The sequence below is a fragment of the Amblyraja radiata genome, chromosome 4 (genome assembly GCF_010909765.2).
Source record: "Amblyraja radiata isolate CabotCenter1 chromosome 4, sAmbRad1.1.pri, whole genome shotgun sequence".
Taxonomy (NCBI): domain Eukaryota; kingdom Metazoa; phylum Chordata; class Chondrichthyes; order Rajiformes; family Rajidae; genus Amblyraja; species Amblyraja radiata.
This window is the reverse complement of record NC_045959.1, coordinates 57,176,039-57,202,819: the sequence shown is the minus strand read 5'-3', so window position 1 is coordinate 57,202,819 and position 26,781 is coordinate 57,176,039.

Sequence of the window (26,781 nt, the reverse complement as noted above, 5' to 3'; positions counted from 1 at the left end):
AGTCTAACATCGGTAGTGGGGAAACTGCTAGAGTCAGTTATTAAAGATGGGATAGCAGCACATTTGGAAAGTGGTGAAATCATTGGACAAAGTCAGCATGGATTTACAAAAGGTAAATCATGTCTGACGAATCATAGAATTTTTCGAGGATGTAACTAGTAGCGTGGATAGGGGAGAACCAGTGGATGTGGTGTATCTGGACTTCCAGAAGGCTTTCGACAAGGTCCCACATAAGAGATTAGTATACAAACTTAAAGCACACGGCATTGGGGGTTCAGTATTGAGGTGGATAGAGAACTGTCTGGCAAACAGGAAGCAAAGAGTAGGAGTAAACGGGTCCTTTTCACAATGGCAGGCAGTGACTAGTGGGGTACCGCAAGGCTCAGTGCTGGGACCCCAGCTATTTACAATATATTAATGATCTGGATGGGGGAATTGAAGGCAATATCTCCAAGTTTGCGGATGACACTAAGCTGGGGGGCAGTGTTAGCTGTGAGGAGGATGCTAGGAGACTGCAAGGTGACTTGGATAGGCTGGGTGAGTGGGCAAATGTTTGGCAGATGCACTATAATGTGGATAAATGTGAGGTTATGCATTTTGGTGGCAAAAACAGGAAAGCAGACTATTATCTAAATGGTGGCCGACTAGGAAAAGGGGAGATGCAGCGAGACCTGGGTGTCATGATACACCAGTCATTGAAAGTAGGCATGCAGGTGCAGCAGGCAGTGAAGAAAGCGAATGGTATGTTAGCTTTCATAGCAAAAGGATTTGAGTATAGGAGCAGGGAGGTTCTACTGCAGTTGTACAGGGTCTTGGTGAGACCACACCTGGAGTATTGCGTACAGTTTTGGTCTCCAAATCTGAGGAAGGACATTATTGCCATAGAGGGAGTGCAGAGAAGGTTCACCAGACTGATTCCTGGGATGTCAGGACTGTCTTATGAAGAAAGACTGGATAGACTTGGTATCAAAGTATCAAAGAGAGATGTATACTCTCTAGAATTTAGGAGATTGAGAGGGGATCTTATAGAAACTTATAAAATTCTTAAGGGGTTGGACAGGCTAGATGCAGGAAGATTGCTCCCGATGTTGGGGAAGTCCAGGACAAGGGGTCACAGCTTAAGGATAAGGGGGAAATCCTTTAAAACCGAGAAGAGAAGAACTTTTTTCATACAGAGAGTGGTGAATCTCTGGAACTCTCTGCCACAGAGGGTAGTCGAGGCCAGTTCATTGGCTATATTTAAGAGGGAGTTAGATGTGGCCCTTGTGGCTAAGGGGATCAGAGGGTATGGAGAGAAGGCAGGTACGGGATACTGAGTTGGATGATCAGCCATGATCATATTGAATGGCGGTGCAGGCTCGAAAGGCCGAATGGCCTACTCCTGCACCTAATTTCTATGTTTCTATGTTTCTAATAAAACTGTTAGAGACATCAGCCAAATCTTAGGCTTACCAAAATCAACTTACTAATCGCAAAGGGACTGGCAGGCCAAGGAAGACCTCCACAGCTGATGACAGAAGAATCCTCTCTTTAATAAAGAAAAATTCCCAAACACATGTCCAACAGATCATAAAAACTCTTCAGAGTCAGGTGTGGATTTGTCAATGACCACTATCCGCAGAAGACTTCATGAACAGAAATACACACTGCAAGATGCAAACCACTGGTTAGCCGCAAAAATAGGATGGCCAGGTTACAGTTTGCCAAGAAGTACTTAAAAGAGCAACCACAGTTCTGGAAAAAGGTCTTGTGGACAGATGAGACGAAGATTAACTTATGTCAAAGTGATGGCAAGAGCAAAGTATGGAGGAGAGAAGGAACTGCCCAAGATCCATAGCATACCAGCTCATGTGTGAAACACGGTGGTGGGGATGTTATGGCCTGGGCCATGTATGGCTGCTGAAGGTACTGGCTCACTTATCTTCATTGATGATACAACTGCTGATGGTAGTAGCATAATGAATTCTGAAGTGTATAGATACATTCTATCTGCTCAAGTTCAAACAAATGCCTCAAAACCCATTGGCCGGCGGTTCATTCTACAGCAAGACAATGATCCCAAACATACTGCTAAAGCAACAAAGGAGTTTTTCAAAGCTAAAAAATGGTCAATTCTTGAGTGGCCAAGTCAATCACTCGATCTGAACCCAACTGAGCATGCCTTTTATATGCTGAAGAGAAAACTGAAGGGGACTAGCCCCAAAAACAAGCATAAGCTAAAGATGGCTGCAATACAGACCTGGCAGAGCATCACCAGAGAAGACACCCAGCAACTGGTGATGTCCATCGCAGACTTCAAGCAGTCATTGCATGCAAAGAATATGCAACAAAATACTAAACATGACTACTTTCATTTACATGACATTACTGTGTCCCAAACATTATGGTGCCCTGAAATGGGGGGACTATGTATAAACACTGCTGTAATTTCTACATAGTGAAACCACAATGTATAAAAATGGCCTTTATTAAAATCTGACAATGTGCACTTTAACCACATGTGATTTTTTTTCTATTACAAATCTCAAATTATGGAGTACAGAGGCAAATAAATAAATGATGGGTCTTTGTCCCAAATATTATGGAGGGCACTATACATGATCACAGTCAAGCCCTCCACAGTGTACAGCTACGTGAGAAAGGGAACGATGTTTAGTACAAGATAAAGTCCATTAAAGTTCAATTAAGGATAGTCTGAGGATCTCCAATGAGGTAGATAGTAGCGCAGGACCGCTCGCTAGTTGGTGGTAGGATGGTTCAGTTGCCTGATAACAGCTGGGAAGAAACTGTCCCTGGATCTGGAGGTGTGTGTTTTCACACTTTTGTACCTCTTGCCTGATGGGAGAGGGGAGAAGAGGGAGTGGCCGGGGTGTGACTGGTCCTTGATTATGCTGCTGGCCTTGCCGAGGCAGCGTGAAGTGTATATGGAGTCAATGGTTGGTTTGTGTGACGGTCTGGGAGTTCATTGTTACATAAATCTAGGTACAGCGACCTTCCTTTGTTGCATACATTTCAGGAAAAAATCGAACTATCCAGAAGCACACAGGGTGACACAGTGGCAGGTAAACCTGCTGCCTTAAAATGCCGGAGACCCGGGTTCGATCAGGACTATGGGTGCTGTCTGTGTGGAGTATGCATGTTTTCTCTGTGACCACGTGGGTTTCCCCCAGGTTTAGATTAGATTAGATCCTTTATTTGTCATTCAGACCTTTTGGTCTGAACGAAATTTCGTTGCTGCAGTCATACATATAATAATAACGACAAAACACACAATAAACACAAATTAACATCCACCACAGTGAGTTCACAATACAATACAATACAATACAATACAATACAATACAATACAATACAATACAATACAATACAATACAATACAATACAATACGGGTTTATTCGTCACATTGCACATAAAGTGCAAGTGAAATGAATATGTCAGCAGCGATACAATGAGAAAGAACACACAATACACAATAAATATTTAACACAAACATCCACCACAGCATTCATCACTGTGGTGGAAGGCACAAACATTGGCCAGTCCTCCTCCATTTCCCCCCGTGGTCGGGACCAGAGTCCAGAGCCAGTCCATAGTCGACTCTTCCCCACCGGAGACCGCGGCTTCAGGATGGTGTAGGCCACAGGCCGGCGGTCGAAGATTTAAAGTCCCCGCCGCGCCGCAGCCAGAAGCACCGCAGACCGCAGGGAGGGCGGTCAAAGCTCCCCCTCCAGGGGTGATGGTAAGTCCACGCGGTAGAAGTAGGCCGCGGGCCGGCGGTGGAAGCTTCTTCTTCCCCCTGGTCCCCCACAAGGGATCCCGGGCTGCGGACGTCACGCCAGCTTGAGCTCTGCAGACCGCGGCTTCAGGCTGCCGGCTGCCGCGGGCCAGCAAACGGAGCGTTCCCCTCCGGCGAGCCCCAGCGAGGGCTCGCCCGCTCCACGCCGAGAGTCCCTGCTGCGCCTGCCGCTGGAGCCCCGGGCGCGTCTCCGGGAAAGGCCGCGCCGATCCTTGCTGTTAGGCCATGGGGGAGGCGACCTGGATAAAGTCGCCTCTCCATGGAGGAGGCGACCGAAGCGGTTTCCCCCTCACCCCCCCACACCACCCCCCACACAAAACACACAAAGAAACACAAAAAACATACTTTAAAACATACTAAAAAAACAAAAAAAAGTTGAAAAAAACGGACACGCTGCTGACAGGGCGCCGGCTTGCAGCGCCCTGTGCAACGCACCTCCTCACTGTGATGGAGGCAAAAGTCTTAAAGTTACTGTCTCTTCCCTCCTCATTCTCCCTCTGCGCTGAGGCGATATGTTGTTACCCCACCGGGCGATGGTAGTCAGTCCCGCGGCTCAACCGAGCTCCGCGAATGGGGCGGTTCAAGCTCCGCGGCCCGGGGTGGTCGAAGCTGCCGCCCTCCAGTCCAGCGGACGTAGCTGTTACTGCGGGAGCTCCGGAAAACAGGCACCAGCCTGTGACCTGCGAGCTCCCGACGATGTCGTCCACTGGCCCGTGTCTGGGCCCCGGATTCAGGTCGCCGCCGCCGGAACGCCGCCTCAGCCCCGAGCCGGGCCGCCCTCTCCGGAGTGCCGCCTCAGCCCCGAGCCGGGCCGCCCTCACCGGAGCGCCGCCTCAGCCCCGAGCCGGGCCGCCCTAACCGGAGCATCGTCTCAGCCCCGAGTCGTGCTGCTGCCACCGGAGCGCCGTCTCAGCCACCGGAACGCCGCCTCAGCCCCGAGCCGGGCCGCCCTCACCGGAGCATCGTCTCAGCCCCGAGTCCTACCACTGGGACGCCGGATCGCCGCCGCAGCTCGAAGACGGCCAGCCTCGCGTTGGTGAGTCCTGGCTGGCTCTGCTTCCGGAGTCTCGAGGTCGGTCGCAGTTGGAGACCGCCAGCTCCGCCATTAGGCTTCAGCGCAGACGGAGGCAGAGAAGGGGGGATACGACAGAAAGAGTCGCATTCCCCCGAAGGGAGAGACATGTTTCAGAAAACCATGTTTCAGCCCCCCCCCCCCATACATAACACAACCTAATAACTAAAATTTGACTAAAACAAGACAAAAAAAACAAAAAAAAGTAAAGACAGACGGACTGCAGGCGAGCCGCAGCCGTTCAACAGCGCCGCCACTTCCGGTGCTCCCACATCCCAAAGATGCGCAGGTTTATAGGTTAATTGGGCCTCTGCAGTGTGTAGGATGCAAAACTGGGATAGCATGGAACTAATGTGAATGGGTGATAATTGGTCAGCGTGGACTTGGTGGGGTAGAAGGGCCTGTTTCCCACTATATTACAAAGATCTAGGAAAAGGCCCTTCGGTCCAAGTCTATGCTGAACATAATGCTAATATCATCACTTATCTACCTGCACATAATCCATATTCCTCCATTCCCTCCATATCCATGTGCCTATCTAAGAGGCAATCAATGCTACTGGTATATCTGCCTCCACCATCACCCCTGGCAGTGTATTCCAGCACTCACCATCAAGTACGAAAATTGCCCCGCACTTCTCCATTAAAACATTGCCCTTATTACCTTGAAGCTATACCCTCTATTATGTGAATAAAGACTCTGATTGTCTACCCTATCTATGCCTCTTAATGTATACACTTCTATCAGATCTCCCCGCAACCTCTTGCATTCCAGAGAAAACAATCTAAATCTGTCCAACCTCTCCCTGTAGCGAATACCCACTAATCTAGGCATCATTCTGTTAAACTTCCTCTGCACCCTTTCCAAAGCCTTCACATCCTTCCTGTAATAACGCGACCTGAACTGCATGCAATACTTCAAATGTGGCCTGACCTAAGTCCTATAAAACTGCATCATGACTTCCTGACTTTTATACTCAATGGCCCAACCTATGAAAGCAAGCATTCCACATGCCTTCTTTACCATTCTCAAAGTCAATTTTACTTCGGAGTCACGTGAGTGACTACGTGAAGAACCCGCTCAGTGCGCAGGCGCGGCATTTACGCCAGCAGTGCAACAGCGGCTGCCACGGGAGTTAGGCTCTCCCGTTACAGAATGAACCGGACCGTCAGGTGAGTACCCTGAGGTCGGGTTTTCTTTTACAGGTGAGCCTTTTTCTGCTTGTGTTTTTTACAGGCAGAGAAAAAGGCTCTGGAACAAAACTGTCCCCCGTTTTCCCGTTGGGGAGGGGGGCAGCAACAGGCGGTAGGAGCGTTTACCCGGTGTTCCGTAATTCCCCGACACCGTGCCGAGGCCAGCCCGCTAGTACCTGAAGCAGCGGGCTGGACGCATAGCCGCTCGAGAGGCATCCGGCAGGTGTTCCCGATGTCGGACGGGACGTCTCTCCACCCGCACGGGGGGAGAGAGAGCCGCCTGAGCCGCTGGAGCGGCTCACGGAGCAGGTGCCTGCGAGACGCGCTGCTTGAGGGGCGCTCTCGCTACTACAAGGCACAAAAGCTCCAGAAGAAGGCGGTAGGAACAATTACCGGGCGCTCCGCTATCCCCATCACCGCGCCGAGCCCAGTCCCTCTAGTGCCTGAACTGCGGGCTGGATGTCTAGCCATCCGAACAGGCATCCGGCCGGTGGCGTCCGATTCGTCGGACGGGGACATGTCTCCACCTAAATGGAGGAGAGACAGCCGCCTGAGCTGCATCCAACAGCAATTGGAGCAGCTCCAGCGAGATGCGCAGAAAGAGCGCTCTCGCGGAGGGAGGTCAGGCACCCCCTCCACAGTGCTTCATGCACTGCCCTCTGCTCCCTCATTACTGGAGGCCACCCATTACTTGGTGACCAGGGCTGGGCTGGTCTGGAACAGGGGCAGGCGGACGAATTCGGGAGTATGCCAGGGGTGCAGGAACATGAAGAGCTGTTGGGTGTGATGGACCGCTTGTAGCAACCCCACGGGCTGGAGCACCGCTGGAACCAAGAATGGCGGCCAGCATCAACCATTACTGGAAAAGGTGCTCGCTGAGGTGCTGAAACAACACAGCACCAGAAAACGGTGAGGCCCTCAAAGTAAAAAGTGTCAACAGCCACTTGTGGGTCACACATCCAGACCCAAGAACTCAAGCTACAGCGGATCCTAAGGCTCCTGACGTCAGCCATCACAGCCTTTGCTCGTTCCGTGGAGACCACGGAGATGGATACCTGCCAGCAGGATGTGCTGGCATTAATGTGTACCACACAATTTGAAATCAACAATCTCCGGAGGGAAACATAAGACCTGTCCTCAATCCCAAATTTGCTGGCTTGTGTAAAGCCCCAGCTGCGGAGACGGACGCGCTGCTATTTGGGAAAGATTTCAATAAAAAACTGAAGGAGATGCAGGAAGCATCAAAAACCTTCGGCCTAATGAGGGCAGGCCCCGGGACGAGCAAACCAAGATCTCCGATACCCAAGCGGCAGCACCCCATGGCATCCACCAGTCGACGTCCGCAATATGGGACTGATGAACGCTTGGGGTCCGCACATTATCCCCAAAGATCTTTTAGATCAGGGCCCGCAGCGGACCCTCTGGAAAATGCGCCTCCCCCCAACATCGCCAGCACGTCAGAACAAAATCTTCAGGAAAATGAAGAAACAGAATCGCCAATAACCATGGAGGTAGGTGGGTCTGGTCCCTACCAGCATATAGAGAATAAGGGTGCTTTATTAACAGGGGGGAGATTACACTTGTTTAAAGAAGCATGGGGTATGGTCACGAGTGACAAGTATATACTCAACAACATTACAGGATATAAAATACAATTCATGTCAGAAAAAACGCCGCCAGTTCAACAATGGCCCCAAAGGGTATTTCTCCCTCCGTCAAAGAGAAACGTGAGGGACAAGCTGAACTGGTGAGACTTATCACAAAGGGGGTCATCGAAAAGACCAAACATGAACCTTTGGAATTTGTATCGAATATATTCACTAAAACCAAAAAAGATGGTGTCTGTCGCATCATCATTGACTTAACATCATTAAACAAATTTGTTAAGTATATACATTTCAAAATGGAGACATATGTTACTGCCAAACAACTGAATTCCAAAGGACACTTCATGGCAAGCATTTATCTTAAATATGCTTACTATCTAGTACCCATATACAAGGATCATCGCAGATACCTAAAATTTATCTGGATGGTACAAAGCATTGCCCTATGGGCGAACTTCAGCCCAAGATTATTCACCAAAATATTGAACCCAGCCATGGCAATACTAAGAAAACAAAAACATATTGTCATGGCATATCTGGAGGATATTCTGATAGTAGGGAAAACGATGGAATTGGCTGTGGCAGCAGTATCAGCTACAAAACAGCTCCTCGAAACTCTGGGGTTCGTCCTACATCCAGATAAATCTAAGTTGAAGCCATCCACTATCATGGACTACCTGGGCTTCACAATTAACTCAGTCCATATGACTGTTACCTTGCCAAAGGCAAAAATGGTTGAATTAGCACAATCATGCAACAAATTAATGGTCAACGAGCGACCAACTATTCGACAAGTAGCAAGAGTAATTGGGGAAATGGTAGCAGCATTTCCGGCTACACAATTCGGACCTTTGCACTATCAAAAAATTTACAGAGAGCAAAGGTACGGGCAATAAAACGACATACAGGTCACTATGATCGTGTCATGAACTTACCCACTGAAGCAATATCAGAGCTACAGTGGTGGGCAGAAAACGTTTGGCATAGTTTCAGCCCTATCTTTATCACTAACCCTACTTTAGTTATTCAAACAGATGCCAGAGCTGGTGAGCGACTAACTCCATATCCAGCACAAGTGGTAGATGGACTAAACTAGAGTCATCATTACTAATTACACTGGGCATTAACTATCCAGAGATGTTGGGCGCCTTTTATGGTTTAAAAGCATATGTATCTAATATGCAGCACTTGCATGTTCGGTTACAAATTGATAAATACTACGGTGATGGCTTATATTAACCATATGGGTGGCATAAAATCATTATCATGCGACAAATTGGTCAACATGATTTGGCAATGGTATGTCGAAAGACATATTTGGCTATCAGCTACTTACCTACCAGGTAAGCTAAACACCCATGCCATGAGAAAATTAAACGCCTGGGTTGCAAGTTTGAACAGACCTTACCTGGAACTGGGATTGTCCAAACAAACCATCACCACCATGTCGGCATCCCTTCGAACATCCACCAAGAGGCAGTACTTAACCAGCATCAAAAAAGGGAGAAGTACTGCCAGGAAACATGGACAACATACGCAACAGCTACAGCCACCAACATACTGGAGTTCCTGGCCATCTACACCACGATGTAGGGATCAGCTACAGTGCCATCAACACAGCGCAGAGTGCTCTTTCTGCTTATTTCAAACCAGCGCCAGGACAACAGGCGATGGGATCCCATCCACTGGTGGTAAAACTGATGAAGGGCATTTACAATATCAAGCCCTAAGCCCAGGTATACCCATATTTGGGATATCAGTGTGGTCCTGACATATCTCAGGGAATGGCCACCAGCCAGATCCCCCGGCCTCGAGCAAGCTACACTAAAGACACTCATGTTGATGGCACTTGTATCCGCTCAGAGGGTCCAGTCACTACACCTATTGCGACTGGACAACATGATCACAGCTCCAGACCAGATCTGTCGTTATCCAGCGACTGGTCAAACAGAGCAGACCAGGAACACCTAATCCAGTCGTGGCTTACCCACCAGAACCACGGTTATGTGCCATGACCCACCTACTATCCTACATAGACACAACCAGAATATTCGAGGGAGATGAAAAGCCTTGTGGGTCAGTCACAAAAACCTTATGGTGGGGTACGAGCCAAACCATTGCGAGATGGCTCAAGCAGGTGCTAGAAACTGCTGGGATAAACACTAACATGTACAAATTTTATTCCACCAGGGCAGCATCCATGTCGACGGCTAAAGAATGGACATGCCTATAGACCACATCCTGGCTACAGCAGGATGGTGGGAAGGGAAAAGACCGTTCAGAAATTTTATAATAAGCCGTTGGCAAAACCTGGTTTATTTGCAGTAAAGATTTATGAACTGCAAATATTTAATTTAAGCCCAGGGGAGCAACTTAATTCTTTGTTGTTATTGTTTAAAAAATACCATTGTGTTTTTCTACAAATAGACTCATTGGTTCATTACGATAACACTTCCTCCCTCAAGAACTTCGGCAGTGAGTGAAATGAAACTGTTACACGGTTTGAAATCACAGAGCTTTGAAATCTTCACGTAGTCACTCACGTGACTCCGAAGTAAAATAGTAAGATTAAACGAGAACTTACCAGTTTGAAGTTTGATCTGTATTTTATGAGGAGTTACGATGAGGGATTACGTGCCCTCCGCTCCCACCCTCATTATATGGATCAAACTAATAAATTGATGTCTCCTTATCTTTACTATGTTTACTTCAAAATAACTGTGTCTATCTGTGATTCCACACCGCTGCTTGGAAGTATGCCGCGCCTGCGCACTGAGCGGGTTCTTCACGTAATCCCTCATCGTAACTCCTCATAAAATACAGATCAAACTTCAAACTGGTAAGTTCTCGTTTAATCTTACTATTTTATTCGTCACATGCACCCGAAGGTGCAGTGAAATGAATTTGCCAGCAGCGATACACTTAAAAAGAACTCACAATACACAATGCATTCTTCACTGTGGTGGAAGGCAACAAAGTTCAGCCAGTCCTCTTCCTTTGTTCACCCGTGGTCGGGGCCATATATTTACTCGTATTTACTTGTATAGATCTTCTATCTACTTGTATTGCCACTGGGATAGACTCAGCAGATGGACCGAATGGAATTGCCAGGGATGACTATTATAGGACTTGCCAGGGAATGCCTGGGATGACTATTATAGAAGCAGAGAAACCAACCCATCTGATAAAAGTTTAGGAAAGTTTTATAAAGCCATGCAGCTCGGAAACAGGCCCTTCAGCCCAAGTTGTCCATGCCAACCATGAAGTGCCGTCTACACTAGTCCCCTTTGCATGCATTTGACTAAAAGGGGAATAGATTGAGTGAATGCACAGTCTCTTTTCCAGGGTAGGAATACGACAATGTGCAATTGAGAATTTAAGAGATCTGTGGCTTCCCATATCGTGTCCCTTGTAAACCTCCTTTGGTCCCTCTCCAAAACCAGCACATCCCTCCTCAGATATGGGGCCCAAAATTGCTCACAATACTCCAAACGCGTTCTGACCAGTGCCTTCTAAAGCCTCAGCATTACATTCTTGTTTTTATATTCTAGACGTCTTGAAAAGAATGTTAGCATTGCATTTGCCATCCTTACTACTCTCAACCTGCAAATTAAGTCTGAAGAAGGGTTCTGACCCGAAACGTCATCCATCCGTTTTCTCCAGAAATGCTGCCTGGACCGCTGAGTTACTCCAGCACTTTGTGTCTATCTTTGGTATAAATCGGCATCTGCAGTTCTTTATTTCTACCCTGTGTTTATTTTACTTTATTTTTTTCTGCGTTCAACTGTACCGCAAGATGTGTTCAACAGTTTTTATTTCTAGTTATTTTATTAAATTAGTTAAATCCTTTTCTACCGTTTTCAATGACTATGATTTCACCGACATTTAGAAGGTTAAATGGTTTCAGCTGTCAAACACAGTCCAACATAGAACAAAGAACAGCACAGCACAGGAACAGGACCTACAGCCCACAATGTCTTTGCTGAAAATTATGTCAAGTTAAAATATTCCCTTCTGCCTGTCCGTGATCCACATTCCTCCCTTCCCTGCACATCTAGGTGGCTGTCTAAAACCCACTCAAATGCCACTAGCGTATCTGCCTCCACCATCACCCCCAGCAGCATGTTGAAGGCCCCACCCTCTGCGATAAAAAAACGTCCCCTGTACACCTCCTTTAAACTTTGCCCCTCTCACCTTTTAGAAACATAGAAAATAGATGCAGGAGTAGGCCATTCGGCCCTTCCAGCCTGCACCGCCATTCAATATGATCATGGCTGATCATCCAACTCAGTATCCTGTACCTGCCTTCTCTCCATACCCCCTGATCCCTTTAGCCACAAGGGCCACATCTAACTCCCTCTTAAATATAGCCAATGAACTGGCCTCAACTACCTTCTGTGCCAGAGAATTCCAGAGATTCACCACTCTCTGTGTGAAAAATGTTTTTCTCATCCCGGTCCTAAAAGATTTCCCCCTTATACTTAAACTGTGACCCAGTTGTTCTGGACTTCCCCAACATCGGGAACAATCTTCCTGCATCCAGCCTGTCCAACCCCTTAAGAATTTTGTAAGTTTCTATAAGATCCCCCCTCAATCTTCTAAATTCTAGCGAGTACAAGCCTAGTCTATCCAGTATATTTAGCCATCCTCCCTCTAGTTCCCTACCCTTGGAAAAAGACTCTGTGCATTCACCCAATCTATTCCTCTAATGATTTTGTACGCCTCTATAAGATCACCCCTCATCCTCCTGCACTCCAAGGAATAAAGTCCTAGCCTGCCCAAACTCTCCCCTCAGTTTGAAAATTGATGGGGTTGGGGACAGTGAGGAAGGCTGTCAAAGTATAGAATGGGATATAAACATATAAATGTGTGGAGAAATTGCAGATGGAATTTAATCTGGATGAGTGTGAGGTACTGCACTTTGGGAGGTCAATGTAAGATCATAAGACCCCAAGAGACAGAGAAGCAGAATTAGGCCATTTGGCCCATGAGGTCTACTCCGCCATTCGATTATGACTGATCTATTTTTTCCTCTCAACCACATTCTCCTGCCTTCTTCCCATAACCTTTGATGCCCTTACTAATCAAGAACCCTATCAATCACCACTTTAATAAAATGATTGCCTCCACAGCCATTTGTGGCAATGAATTCCACAGATTCGCCTCTCTTTGGCTAAAGAAATTCTTCCATATCTCCATTCTAATGGTACGTACTTTTATTCTGAGGCTGTGCCCTCTGGTCGTAGACTCTCCCACTTCCTGAAACATCCTCTCCACATCCACTCTACCTAGGCCTTTCATTATGTGGTAAGTTTCAATGAGGGTACCCCTCATCCTTCTCAACTCCAGGCCCAGGGCCATCAAACGCTCATAATACGTTAACCCAAACAAATCTGATTTAGGATAGTTGGAGAATCACCACTGAGGTAGATACTAGCCCAGGTCTTCTCTCTAGCTGTTGGTAGGATGGTTATTAGGATCTAAATCCTTACCAACAAAGCCACCCATCCCCTCTGCCCACCTGCCTGTCTTTTCGATAGAATGTGTAATCTTTAGATGATCAGCTCCCAGTTCTGATCATATTATAGTGAATGCAAGGGGAAAATATACAGTTAATGGCAAGACCCCTGAATGGCATTGATGTGCAGAGGTAACTTGGGGCCCCAAGCCCCTGGAATGACAAAATATAGTGGCATAATGAAGGCATATGGTATGCTTGCCTTTATCGATCAGGACATTGAGTATAAGAATCAGGAAGTCATTTCAAGAATCAAGTTTTATTGTCATACGTCCCGAAAGGGAACAACAAAATTCTTACATGCAGCAGCGCAACAGTATATGTAAACATATTACTCTGTAAAACACATAATACACAACAACAAAAAAGTTCAAGTCAAGTCAAGAGATTTTACTTCGGAGTCATGTGAGTGACTACGTGAAGAACCCCGCCAGGACGCATGCGTGTCATATCGCTACACGCATTGCGAAACAGTCAGGCGGGGTGGAACGACGTTCCCCCTCAGCGGCAAGTTTAAAAGCCGGGACCTGCAGGTAAGAGATACTCTGCGGTCTTTTTTGTTGTTCCCATACTGTTTTACAGGTGGGGAGTCAATGGACAAGTCCAAGAAAACGACGAGGGTTGCGACAAAGCTGGCGGGGGAGGACCGCGGAGTTGCGGGCAGCCAGCAGCGGCCAGCGGCACATGAATCACCCGTAATGGGAACAACTGGGCCCGACTTCGCCCCCGCACCGGCCAGATCTACACCGCGGCCGGGCGGTAAGGCAAAACAAAAATCCAACAAAGGCGTTGACTCGGACGAGTCCGACTTCGAGCAGCCGCGAGCGGCCAGCGATCGTGAGCGCTGGAGCCGGATGGAGCGGCTTATGGAGCAAATGCTCCAACGTGACAGGCTCCGGGAGATGGAGTCCAGTCACTGTGGGCAATTTATCACACCCACAGCAGCACCTCTTGTAGGGCTGCACAGTGCATCTCCCTCGTCAGAGGAGAGTACTGGGGGTCAATTCTGGGCTGATCCTGAAGAGGGGTTTGCAGAACAGAAATCAAGTGTGCAAGGGGTGCAGGAAGATGAAAATCTACTGGACATGGTGTCCAACTTCATACAGCCAGACCAGACTGGCCGAAACCTGGAACAAAAACTAGCTGCCAGTATTGATTATATGTCATTTAAGCAGCTACCGGAACAGGCTGTGATGGACACCACGGCAAGACACTTGGCACCGGGTAACTGTATATCCCTGAATGTTCCTATCGTAAATAATTGCATATGGAAACATGTCGGAGCAGGAGTTAGAGGCATGGATGTCAAACTCCAAAAAGTACTAAATAATAATAATAATGGATGGTATTTATATAGCGCCTTTCTAATACTCAAGGCGCTTTACATCGCATTATTCATTCACTCCTCAGTCACACTCGGTGGTGGTAAGCTACTTCTGTAGCCACAGCTGCCCCGGGGCAGACTGACGGAAGCGTGGCTGCCAATCTGCGCCTACGGCCCCTCCGACCACAACCAATCACTCACATTCACACACAGGCAAAGGTGGGTGAAGTGTCTTGCCCAAGGACACAATGACAGTATGCACTCCAAGCGGGATTCGAACCGGCTACCTTCCGGTTGCCAGCTGGACACTTAGCCCATTGTGCCATCTGTCATCCCAGAGTTCTGGCGAGTTTACCCTCGACTCATACTTGCAGCATGATCGACACGAGGTCATAGGAGGTCTTCGTAACTCTCCTTCATGCTCGAGAGTGGTTTTTCGCGTATTCGAGGCCTCAGCTAGGTCGCGGTGGATTTTTCAATATGTTAAAAAATGCCTCAGAGTAAAAAAAGGTTGCCATAGAAAAAATCGATACTTTTTTTACTCGTAGGTTTAGTCGTAGTAGGTCGGCATGTTAGTCGTAGGTAATCTAGGGTAGTCAAAGGTAGTCGTAGATAGTCTTCATCATAATCGAAGGGAGGTCGAAGGAGGTCGTCTTCACTCTCCACTATTCGGTGTCCAATTTTCCCAAAGTTAGTCGCAGTTGGTCGAAGCTGGTCTTCAACATAGTCGAAGGAGGTGGAAGGAGGTCTTCTACATAGTCGAAGGAGGTCTTCAACATGTCATTTTTTCCAACTCTTCTAAACTCGCCAATTAAGTCACCCAAGTGGAACAACCCCTTAAGGTGAAGTCGAGATATTCTCTCTAGCATCGGCCATGTATAGCCACATGAAATGTAAAACGAGTCAACAATTCTATCTGGAGTCTGGGCATTCACCCTCCAAGTTCATCCTGTGTTGACAACGTATCATGTAAGTAATTCAATGTTTGGCATGACAAATTTATGTTCACACATAAATTCTCAGCGTAATAACAGTACTTGGATGAAAGGCAATGGAGACACTGGGTCAGAAATTCACATCCTTCAAAATGTATTCCAAAATATTGCACAGAGGAAATCCACCCATCTATCCAAATGCTGTTGGAGCGAAATTTTCTTCCAGGCTTCCCACTCAAGAGCACACAAGTATTCAAAAGCTAGAGAACGTTGATATCCCTATTACTACGCAAAAAACTGCAAATGCTAGAGCCTGAGCAAAAAGCAAAGTGACAAAAACAAAACCTCCTAAAGCTCCTAACAGCGGGAATAACAGCTTTCGCCCGCACAGTAGATGAGAAGGAGATGTCGCAGGATCAACAGGATGCACTGGCACTACATTGCAATACACAATACGAAATAAACAGCATCAGGAAGAGTGCCATCCGACCTGCTTTAAACCCGAAATTCGCAGGTCTGTGCAAACCTGGAAACACAAAACCACCAATTTTACTATTTGGAGGAAACCTATCCAAGCAAGTCAAGGAGCTCGATGAGGAGGCAAAAACCCTGGGGCTCATCTAAGCGACATCATCAAAAACCTACTACGGCCATAAACAGTACCCTTATGCACCCACCAGTAGAACAAGACAAACTGGTGAAAGCTCAAAGGCCCGGTACACCGAACATCGGTCTTTTTTAGGCCATGGCCCAGACCGGCCTTCGTGGAAGATGCGCAAACCCCCAACACCAACCCAACCACAAACCCAGACACCGGCGCCTCAACCTCCACGAATGATTCACAAAAATAAGTAAACCTGCCACTGGTAACCATGGAGGTAGGTGGGTCTGGTTCCTTACAAATTGCAGGGAGTATGGAGGTTGGTGGGAGATTACACTTCTTTCTGGATGCATGGAGTATGTTAACTTCAGACACTTATATTTTAAGCAGTATCCAGGGATATACCATAGAATCTATACACAAATATAGCCCTCCAGTTCAGCATGTACCGAACCGAATGTTCGTACTTTCAGGTAAAGAAAAATCAGCAGCACATGCTGAACTGGAGCGGCTTTACGCAAAAGGGGTAATTGAAAAAACCCAACACGAATCGCTGGAATTTGTGTCTAATATCTTTACCAAAAACAAAAAAGATGGTGGTTGTCGCATCATCATAGATTTGACCAATTTGAATACATTTGTACAATATATTCATTTCAAAATGGAAACCTTTGTTACTGCTAAACAATTGATTTCCAAAGGTTACTTCATGGCTAGCATCGATTTAAAAGATGCTTACTATTCAGTGCCTATACGAGGTGACCATAGATGTTACTTAAAATTCAACTGGATGGGTCAGAACTGGCAGTATAGAGCGCTACCAAATGGATTAACATCAGCCCCCAGGCTGTTCACTAAAATTTTGAAACCAGCCCTAGCGTTTCTGCGGAAACAAAAACACATGGTCGTGGCATATCTAGATGACATACTTATTGTGGGCAAAACTTTGGAATTGGCCAAACAAACTGTAACAGCCACAAAACAATTATTTGAAAAACTGGGGTTTATCATCCATCCAGTTAAATCTAAATTAACGCCTCCCCCACAATGGATTATTTGGGGTTCACCATTGACTCAGTTCACATGTCAGTGACTTTGTCAAAGGAAAAGGCTATAGTCTTAATAGAGGCTTGCAATAACCTCATTGACATCAGTAAACCGTCCATCAGATTGGTAGCAAGAGTAATTGGCAAAATGGTGGCTGCTTTTCCAGCCACACAATTCGGACCTTTACATTACCAAAATTTACAGAGGGCAAAAATACGAGCACTCAAAATTAATGCTGGTCATTTTGACAGACCAATGAAGCTACCAATCAAAGCTATAATGGAACTAAAATGGTGGAAAGATAACATTCGACATTGTTCCAATTCAATCATTATCAGCAACCCTTCTATGGTGCTACAAACTGATGCCAGTGCACTTGGTTGGGGTGCTACCAATTCCATCTCCAGCTGTGGAGGTAGATGGAATGCACAGGAGGCGTCATTATTACAAACACTGGGCATAAACTACCTGGAAATGTTGGGTGCATTCCATGGCCTAAAGTCATATTGTTCTGGGTTATATCACCAGCATGTTAGACTACAGATTGACAATACCACCGTGGTAGCATATATCAACCACATGGGTGGAAACAAATCAACATCATGTGACAATCTGGCCAATACAATTTGGCAATGGTGTATCCAGAGAAATATTTGGATATCAGCTACTTACCTACCAGGTAAACTAAATTCAGTGGCAGACACCAGGTCACGCAAATTTAATGAAAACACCGAATGGATGTTGGATAAAAAAGTATTTGCTGATATTACAGCACGGTATGGAACACCAGATATCGATCTATTCGCATCCAGACTTAATCACCAGTTATCAAACTATGTTTCATGGGAACCAGACCCTGGGGCAGCGGCGACAGATGCATTTTCGCTGCATTGGGGGAAATTGTTTATTTATGCATTCCCTCCTTTCTGCCTCATCAGTCGGGTATTAAGGAAAATACAGCAAGACTCTGCGTCTGGTATTTTGGTAGTACCCGATTGGCCTACTCAACCATGGTTCCCTGTGATACTCGACATGGTATTAGAACCATGCATCACCATCCTGAATAGACCAGATTTATTGGTTCATCCCGTAACAAGGGAAAGCCACCCATGTCATAACTATATGAACTTATTAATTTGTAGAGTCTAAAAGTACCTCTACTGCAACTGGGACTGACGGACCGAACAGTGAACATTATTTCAGCGGCCCACAGACAGTCCACCAAAAAACAGTATCTGGTATACATCAGGAAATGGGAGATATATTGTCACAGAAACAACATCACCTACAGATCAATGAACATCCCGTCTGTTCTGGAATTCCTGGCAGGCCTCCATTATGATGAGGGGCTCAGTTATAGTGCCATCAACTGCGCCAGAAGTGCCCTGTCAACATATCTATGGCAAGAAACAGAGCGTCAATCTGTTGGGACTCACCCCCTGGTAACAAAACTTATGAGGGGAATTTTTAATATCAATCCCCCAAGAACCAGGTACTCTCAAATATGGGATGTGAGTATTGTCCTGACTATGCTGAGGAATTGGTCTCCAGCAACAGCTCTGTCCCTACAAAGACTGACACTGAAAACAGTCATGCTGTTGACTTTGGTCACGGCACAAAGGGTACAGTCGTTACATAAATTAAGACTGGACAACATGACTTCTTCATCTGGGAATATAACGTTTCATATTTATGAATTAGTCAAGCAGAACAGACAGGGGTCAGCAGGCCTCAATATAGAATTCAGGGCTTACCCGACAGATGATCGTCTCTGTATAGTAAGACATTTATTGTTATATATGGAGAACACGAAAATCATCAGAGGCAATGAGATGGCACTACTAATCAGCCACAAGCAACCACACAAAAAAGTGACGGTCCAGACCATCTCAAGATGGCTGAAACAGGTTCTAATAAAGGCTGGGGTGGATACTAACATTTTTAAACCTCATTCCACCAGGGCTGCAGCTACATCGGCAGCTATGCAGTTGGATGTACCGATGGACCAAATCCTCAAGACAGCAGGATGGTCAAGGGAGAAAACATTCCAACTATTTTATCATAAACCAGTAATTAAACCTGGAACGTTTGCAGAAACAATTTTAAGTTCTGTAATATAATTTCACCCCATAAATAGGGGCTATAATTTGGTGTTAATAAATTTATCATGGATTTCAATGTCGGATTCATGTCCAATCATGTTAACACAATTCCTCCCACAGTCATTAAGGCAGATGTGATGCGTGGACTCGTTTCCACGGCATGAAATCACAGAGCTTTGAAATCTTCACGTAGTCACTCACGTGACTCCGAAGTAAAATAGTAAGATTAAACGAGAACTTACCAGTTCGAAGTTTGATCATTATTTTATGAGGGAACGTTGAGGGAATACGTGCCCTCCGCTCCCACCCTTGATCATATACTCAACTGGTATCTTCTTCTCTAATCTTACTATGTTCAGTCATTACAGTTATCTGTGATTTCACACCGCTGCTTTGAAGAATGACACGCATGCGTCCTGGCGGGGGTTCTTCACGTATTCCCTCAACGTTACTCCTCATAAAATAATGATCAAACTTCGAACTGGTAAGTTCTCATTTAATCTTACTAGTTTGTTGTCATGTGTCCCAGATAGGACAATGAAATTCTTGCAATGAAATTTCAGAGTATATATTAAAAAAACAGACAAATAAATAGATAATAGTGATGCAAATTCACAAATAATGTCCTCAAGTTTATATAGTTCAGAGCCTATTTGGAGATTGTATTGTTTACTAGCCTGGCAGTTGTAGGGAAGACGCTGTTCCTGGACCTTGATTTTACAGTTTTCAGGCTCTTGTACCGTCTTCCCAATGGCAGGAGTGAAATGAGAGCGTGGCCAGGGTGGTGTGGGTTTCTGATAATGCAGGCTGCCGTTTTGAGGCAGCGCCTCCTGTAGATCCCTTCGATGGTGGGGAGGTCAGTAACCCACGATGGAGCGGGCAATGCTTACTACTTTTTGCAATCTTCATCGTTCCTGGATGTTCGAGTTGCCGAACCAGGTAACGTTATCGAATTTTTGCAGCTTCATAGGGTTTTGGTCAGGCCACATTTGGATTATTGCATGCAGTTCTAGTTGCCCCATTGTGGAAGGTTGCAGAGGCTTTGTAGAGGGTACAGAGAAGGTTTACCAGAATGCTGCCTGAATATTGGGCGACCTGAACTGCACGCAATACCCCGAGTGCAGCCTGACCAAAGGATGCATTATGCCTCTGCATGTATTGAGGAGGGGGGGGGGGGGTGAGATGAATGGGGGAATCTGAAGGGTACGATAGTCATGCAGAGGGTGCTAGCTACAAGGAGAAGTTGCTGTACTGCTCACTGTTCTATTGCTCTATGTTTGTTTTGGGATGTGGGAGGAAACCAGAGCACCCGGAGGAAACCCACGCGGTCACAGGGAGAATGTGCAAACTTACACATAGTCATCACCCATAGGCAGGAGCGAATCCAGGTCTCTGGCGCTGTGAGGCAGCAACTCTACCAGCTGTGCCACTGTGCTATCCCAAATTAACACTTCCTGGCATTATAAACCCCCTACAGCAAGGAATGGAGATAAAGGTTTGAAGGGAGCTGCAACATGGTTTGGTTTGGTTTTAGTTTAGTTTAGTTTATTATTGTCACATCGAAACATAGAAACATAGAAATTAGGTGCAGGAGTAGGCCATTCGGCCCTTCGAGCCTGCACCGCCATTCAATATGATCATGGCTGATCATCCAACTCAGTATCCCGTTCCTGCCTTCTCTCCATACCCTCTGATCCCCTTAGCCACAAGGGCCACATCTAACTCCCTCTTAAATATAGCCAATGAACTGGCCTCGACTACCCTCTGTGGCAGAGAGTTCCAGAGATTCACCACTCTCTGTGTGAAAAAAGTTCTTCTCATCTCGGTTTTAAAGGATTTCCCCCTTATCCTTAAGCTGTGACCCCTTGTCCTGGACTTCCCCAACATCAGGAGCAATCTTCCTGCATCTAGCCTGTCCAACCCCTTAAGAATTTTATAAGTTTCTATAAGATCCCCTCTCAATCTCCTAAATTCTAGAGAGTATAAACCAAGTCTATCCAGTCTTTCTTCATAAGACAGTCCTGACATCCCAGGAATCAGTCTCGTGAACCTTCTCTGCACTCCCTCTATGGCAATAATGTCCTTCCTCAGATTTGGAGACCAAAACTGTACGCAATACTCCAGGTGTGGTCTCACCAAGACCCTGTACAACTGCAGTAGAACCTCCCTGCTCCTATACTCAAATCCTTTTGCTATGAAAGCTAACATACCATTCGCTTTCTTCACTGCCTGCTGCACCTGCATGCCTACTTTCAATGACTGATGTACCATGACACCCAGGTCTCGCTGCATCTCCCCTTTTCCTAGTCGGCCACCATTTAGATAATAGTCTGCTTTCCTGTTTCTGCCACCAAAATGGATAACCTCACATTTATCCACATTATACTGCATCTGCCAAACATTTGCCCACTCACCCAGCCTATCCAAGTCACCTTGCAGTCTCCTAGCATCCTCCTCACAGCTAACACTGCCCCCCAGCTTAGTTTCATCCGCAAACTTGGAGATATTGCCTTCAATTCCCTCATCCAGATCATTAATATATATTGTAAATAGCTGGGGTCCCAGCACTGAGCCTTGCGGTACCCCACTAGTTACTGCCTAGGTACAATGAAAAGCTTTCTTTGTTGCGTGCTATCCAGTCAGCTGAAAGACTATACATGATTACAATCAAGCCGCCCACAGTGTACAGATACAGGGTAAAGGGAATAACGTTTAGTGCAAGATAAAGTCCAGTGAATTCTGATTAAAGTTCGAGGGTCTCCAATGAGGTAGATGGGGGGTTCAGGACTGCTCTCGAGTTACTGAGAGGACAGTTTAATTGCCTGTAGTGCCCTGTACAGTTGGTGAGGGGGGAGAGTCACATCAGACCACATTCCATTGAGGTCTGCAGAGAGAGTAAACACTTGCTGGAAGAATGTGGACCCGACAGGTCAGAACATCAATCACTCATCTGTCACCTCAGCACTGACTTTGTGCTGCTCAAGGTTCCAGCCTGGCCCCTCTCCCACCCTATCATAGTGGGATAGACACAAGTGCTGGAGTAACTCAGAGAGTCAGGCAACACCTCTGGAGAAAAAGAAAGTCGAGTCCACATCACAAGATTAGACATTGTTCAGCCAGAGCCGGACACACTACTCGGCATCTGCATACAATGGCGTCTTGTGCTTCTTGTGCTTCTTGTGCTTCTTGATCGTAGTGGTGGTAAGATTGGTAGAAACAGGGCTGCGATGTGAACACTCTTTCCTTGACCCCAGTGCTGGTGTAATTTAGTGGGTCAGGCAGCATCTCTGGAGAAAAGGAATAGGTGACGCTTTGGGTCGGGACCCTTCTTCAGACTGAAAGCAGAGGGGGGTGGGCGCAACTGGCCAGAACAAATTCCCTCCAGTTTTTACCCCTCGACTTTCAGTGTGAAGAAAGGTTCCGACCCAAAACGTCACCTATTGAGGAAGGAGCATAGATGCTTGGCAAAGCAGTCAGTGGCAAGTCATGTGCCCTCAAATTGCCAGTGACCCCCGCTTCAATTCTGACCTCCAGCGTTGGGAGTTTGTGTGGAGTTTGTACGTTCTCCCTGTCACCACCTGGGTTTTCTATGGATGCTCCAGTTTCCTCCCACACTCAAAAGATCTTTGGGTCAGTGGGTTAATTGGCTTCTGTCAACTGCCCCAAGTGTGTGGGTGAGGGGTGAAAGAATCAAAGGGGAGTTGGCGGCGTAATGAGGAGGGGGAGGGGCTGATTAGATTGCTCTGCAGGGAGCTGGCACAGAACGCACTGCCAGTGGTGGTGGTGGCAGCAGTTACGATAGTGGGGTTTAAGAGGCATTGGGATAGGTGCATGGATATGCAGGGGATGGAAGGATATGGATCACATGCAGGCAGAGGAGATTAGGAATGGACATCGCGTTCGACATGGATGATGTGCAACACTGTGGTGAGAAGGTTGAGAAGGCTGGGCAATGGTGTCACCTCGTTTGACTCCCGTCCGCAGTGAGATTGGGCCTGTTGGTAAACAGAGTGGACTTGATGGGCTGAATGGCCTAATTCTGCTCCTGTGACCTATGAACCTATAACAGCCTCCAATCATTACTCATGACAGATTATTGATCTGGTAACAAATATTAAATTATAAGGTGACATCTCGTGCTTTATTTGTGCCTTTGAGAAAGTAGTATTGCACATAATAAGTGACTGAGTGAGCATCGCTGATTAAAGTCTAACAGATTATCTGATGTGACTAATCCCACAGGATGGTGATGTTTGTAGCCAACTCACTCGAGTATTATACCATTAATGTAATAATGAGTTATTTCAGTGTTTGATTAATTGAATAGCTCTTCCCAGCACCAAAAAAAAAAAACAGAACGAATTAAAATTATCTCCAAAAGCAAAGGTTGAACAGTATCTTGCAAGTTAAAAAAAGAAAAGCACGGCTCGGGGGGGAAAGCACGCCTCTTGTTTAGCTGCTAAAGGAAGAATGAATATGTGTGCGGTTGTTTAATGAAAGATGACTCAATCAATCTCCAAACCTACACACAATTTATCACAAAAGTTTGTTATTCCATTCAAATTTTATTTTTTTTACGCTTCTAATTTAAAACTTGGTAGTCTTACAGACGTCAAATATATTGGGCTCCTCCTTTTTAAAGAGGGCCTTTGTCTGAACCCTGATTCCCTTGTGACTTTCATAAGTTCATAAGTTCTAGGAGCAGAATTAGGCCATTCGGCCCATCATGTCTATTCCGCCATTCAATCATGGCTGATCTATCTTTCCCTCTCAACCCCATTCTCCTGCCATTACCTCTGACACCCGTACTAATCAAGAATCTGTCAAACTCCATCTTAAATACAATGATACAATTTATTTTATTTTTTTTAATTTATTTTATAATTTATTTCGAACAGAATAAAAGAATAAAAAGCAAATGTGAAACAGCATACAAAAAACAAAACAAAAATATTTATAAAGTGTCATAAACAATATCTATAAATAAATGAAATCATATGTGTCCGAAAAGGAGCAGGAAGAAGCCAAAGCTTATTAATTCCCACCCCTTATTCAACTGCTTGTAATTATCTTATACAAATTTAGCAGCTATATGTACACCATATGTACACCAGCCACTATATGTACACCAAATTATTTACATTTGAACACTAATCAAATATTTACAAAGCCATACAAATAAGAAAAAAAGAAAAAGAAAAGAAAAACCCGCATACACTATACAGTACAGGTGCACAACCTTTTATCCGAAAGCCTTGGGACCAGACACTTCTCGGATTTCGGAATTTTTCGGATTTCCGAATGGAAGATTTTTAGCGTAGATTAGGTAGGTAGCGCGGGCGGCTTGAAAAGTCTGGAGCGGCTGCCTCCTCCCCGGAGACCGGGGAATCATTGTAAATCATTGCTTAAATGTTAGTCAGTTAGTTTGGAGGGATTTTATGTGGTGGGGGGTGAAGGGGGAAATTTTAATTCTTAGTCCCCTACCTGGTCGGAGAGGCGGGGAGCGGGCAATGCCTTACCGGGTCGCCGTGCAGTAAGCTCCAGAGCGCTGTGGCCGCCGACTCCCAACATCGCGGAGCTGGGGGCTGCGGGCAACGCCGGTTGGAGCTCCGACCCCGGCAACTCTACCCCTGGCTGCGCGGCGCTCCAAATCCAGCGCCGCCCACGGCCGGATGCCCGCAGCCCCAGCTCCGCGATGTTGGGAGTCGGCGGCCACAGCGCTCCGGAGCTTACTGCACGGCGACCCGGTAAGGCATTGCCTGCTCCCCGCCTCTCCGACCAGGTAGGGGACTAAGAATTAAAGTTTCCCCCTTCACATAAAAGCCCTCCAAACTAACTGACTAACATTTAAGCAATGATTTACAGATGTTTAAGTGTTTCCCCAGTCTCCGGGGAGGAGGCAGCCGCTACAGTAGTACAGACCTGGGTTGACCGTGGGTTGTTTCGGGTCAAGTTTGGCGCCAAACGCGAGCTTTGGTGTGCAGACGACATCCTGGAAAAAATGTCCGGTTTTCGGAGCTTTTCGGTTTCCGGAACTCCGGATAAAAGGTTGTGCACCTGTATCTTAGTATATTTACAACCCATCACTCTATAATCACCCTTCCCAATACAATCAGTATAACAAATATCACAATCACCTATCCTTATCCCAATATCCTTTTAAACAAGTGTTTTTGTACATCTTTTTAAACTGAATTATGCTTGTGCTAAGTTTTATCTGCTGTTCCAGACCATTCCATTTATTTGTTGTCATTTGAACCTCATTGAGGTTCAAACTAAATGTTGTTTCTGCAGTCATACACACAAGAAAAAGAACCAAGACACAACACAATTTACACAAACATCCATCACAATGAATCTCCTCCTCACTGTGATGGAAGGCAAAGTCTTATCTCTCCCCTGCTCTCCCCATTATCCTCCCGATGTCAGTCAAAGCCCCCGGCGGGCGATGGTAAGTGTCCCGCGGCCATTAAAGCCGTGCCGGGTGATGCAAGGCCGCGCTCCGGGTCTTGGTGTCAGTGACATTAACAATGACTTGGTCATTATGGATTCATAACTGGCATGGTGATGGAAGATGGAGGGTTGTAGTGGAAGGCCAACATGTCCCGTATCTGTGCATTATGGACGGCTCGATTGTAATCATATATTGTCTTTCCGCTGACTGGTTAGAACGCAACAAAAGCTTTTCACTCCTCAAAATCCTTCTGTTCAGAGTCTTGCCATTAAATGGACACTTTCATCTTACATTCAACCTTCCAAAGTGCAACACCTCACACTTGCTCGGATTAAACTCCATCTGCCATTTCTCCGCCCATTTCTACACTCTCATTACAATCGAGCCGTCCACAATGTACAGATACGGGACATGTTGGCCTTCCACTACAACCCTCCATCTTCCATCACCATGCCAGTTATGAATCCATAATGACCAAGTCATTGTTAATGTCACTGTCCCATCAACTGAAAGACTTTGAGACTTGTAATACATTACAGGCAGTATGGTGTTACTTTAACGAATGCCCTTAACTCAAAGCATTTATTTTGAGAGGGCTGGAATATTAAAAAAACAGGGATGTAATGCTGAGGCTTTATATAAGGCACTGGTCAGACCGCATTTTCGGTATCGTGAGCAGTTTTGAGCTCCATACCTGGGGATGGATATGCTGGCATTGGAGAGGGTCCAGAGGAGGTTTTCGAGAATAATCCCGGGGATGATTGCGTTTAGGTATGATGAGCGTTTGACGGCACTGGGCCTGTACTCGCTGGTGTTTAAAAGGATATTCGCTGAATAGTGAAAGGCCAGGATGGAGAGGATGTGGCGAGGATGTTTCCACTAGTGGGAGAGTCTAGGACCAGAGGGCACAGCCTCAGAATAAAAGGACGTGCCTTTAGAAAGGAGATGAGGAGGAATTTCTTTAGTCAGAGGGTGGTGAATCCGTGGAATTCATTGCCATAGGCGGCTTTGGAGGCCTTCAACGGACTCACGTCGCAGCAGCCTCTGCAGTCCATCTGTCGTTGTTTTGTTTTTTTGTCTCGTTTGAATGTAGTTTAAAGTGCTTTTTTTTAAACTGGGTATGTGTGTGGG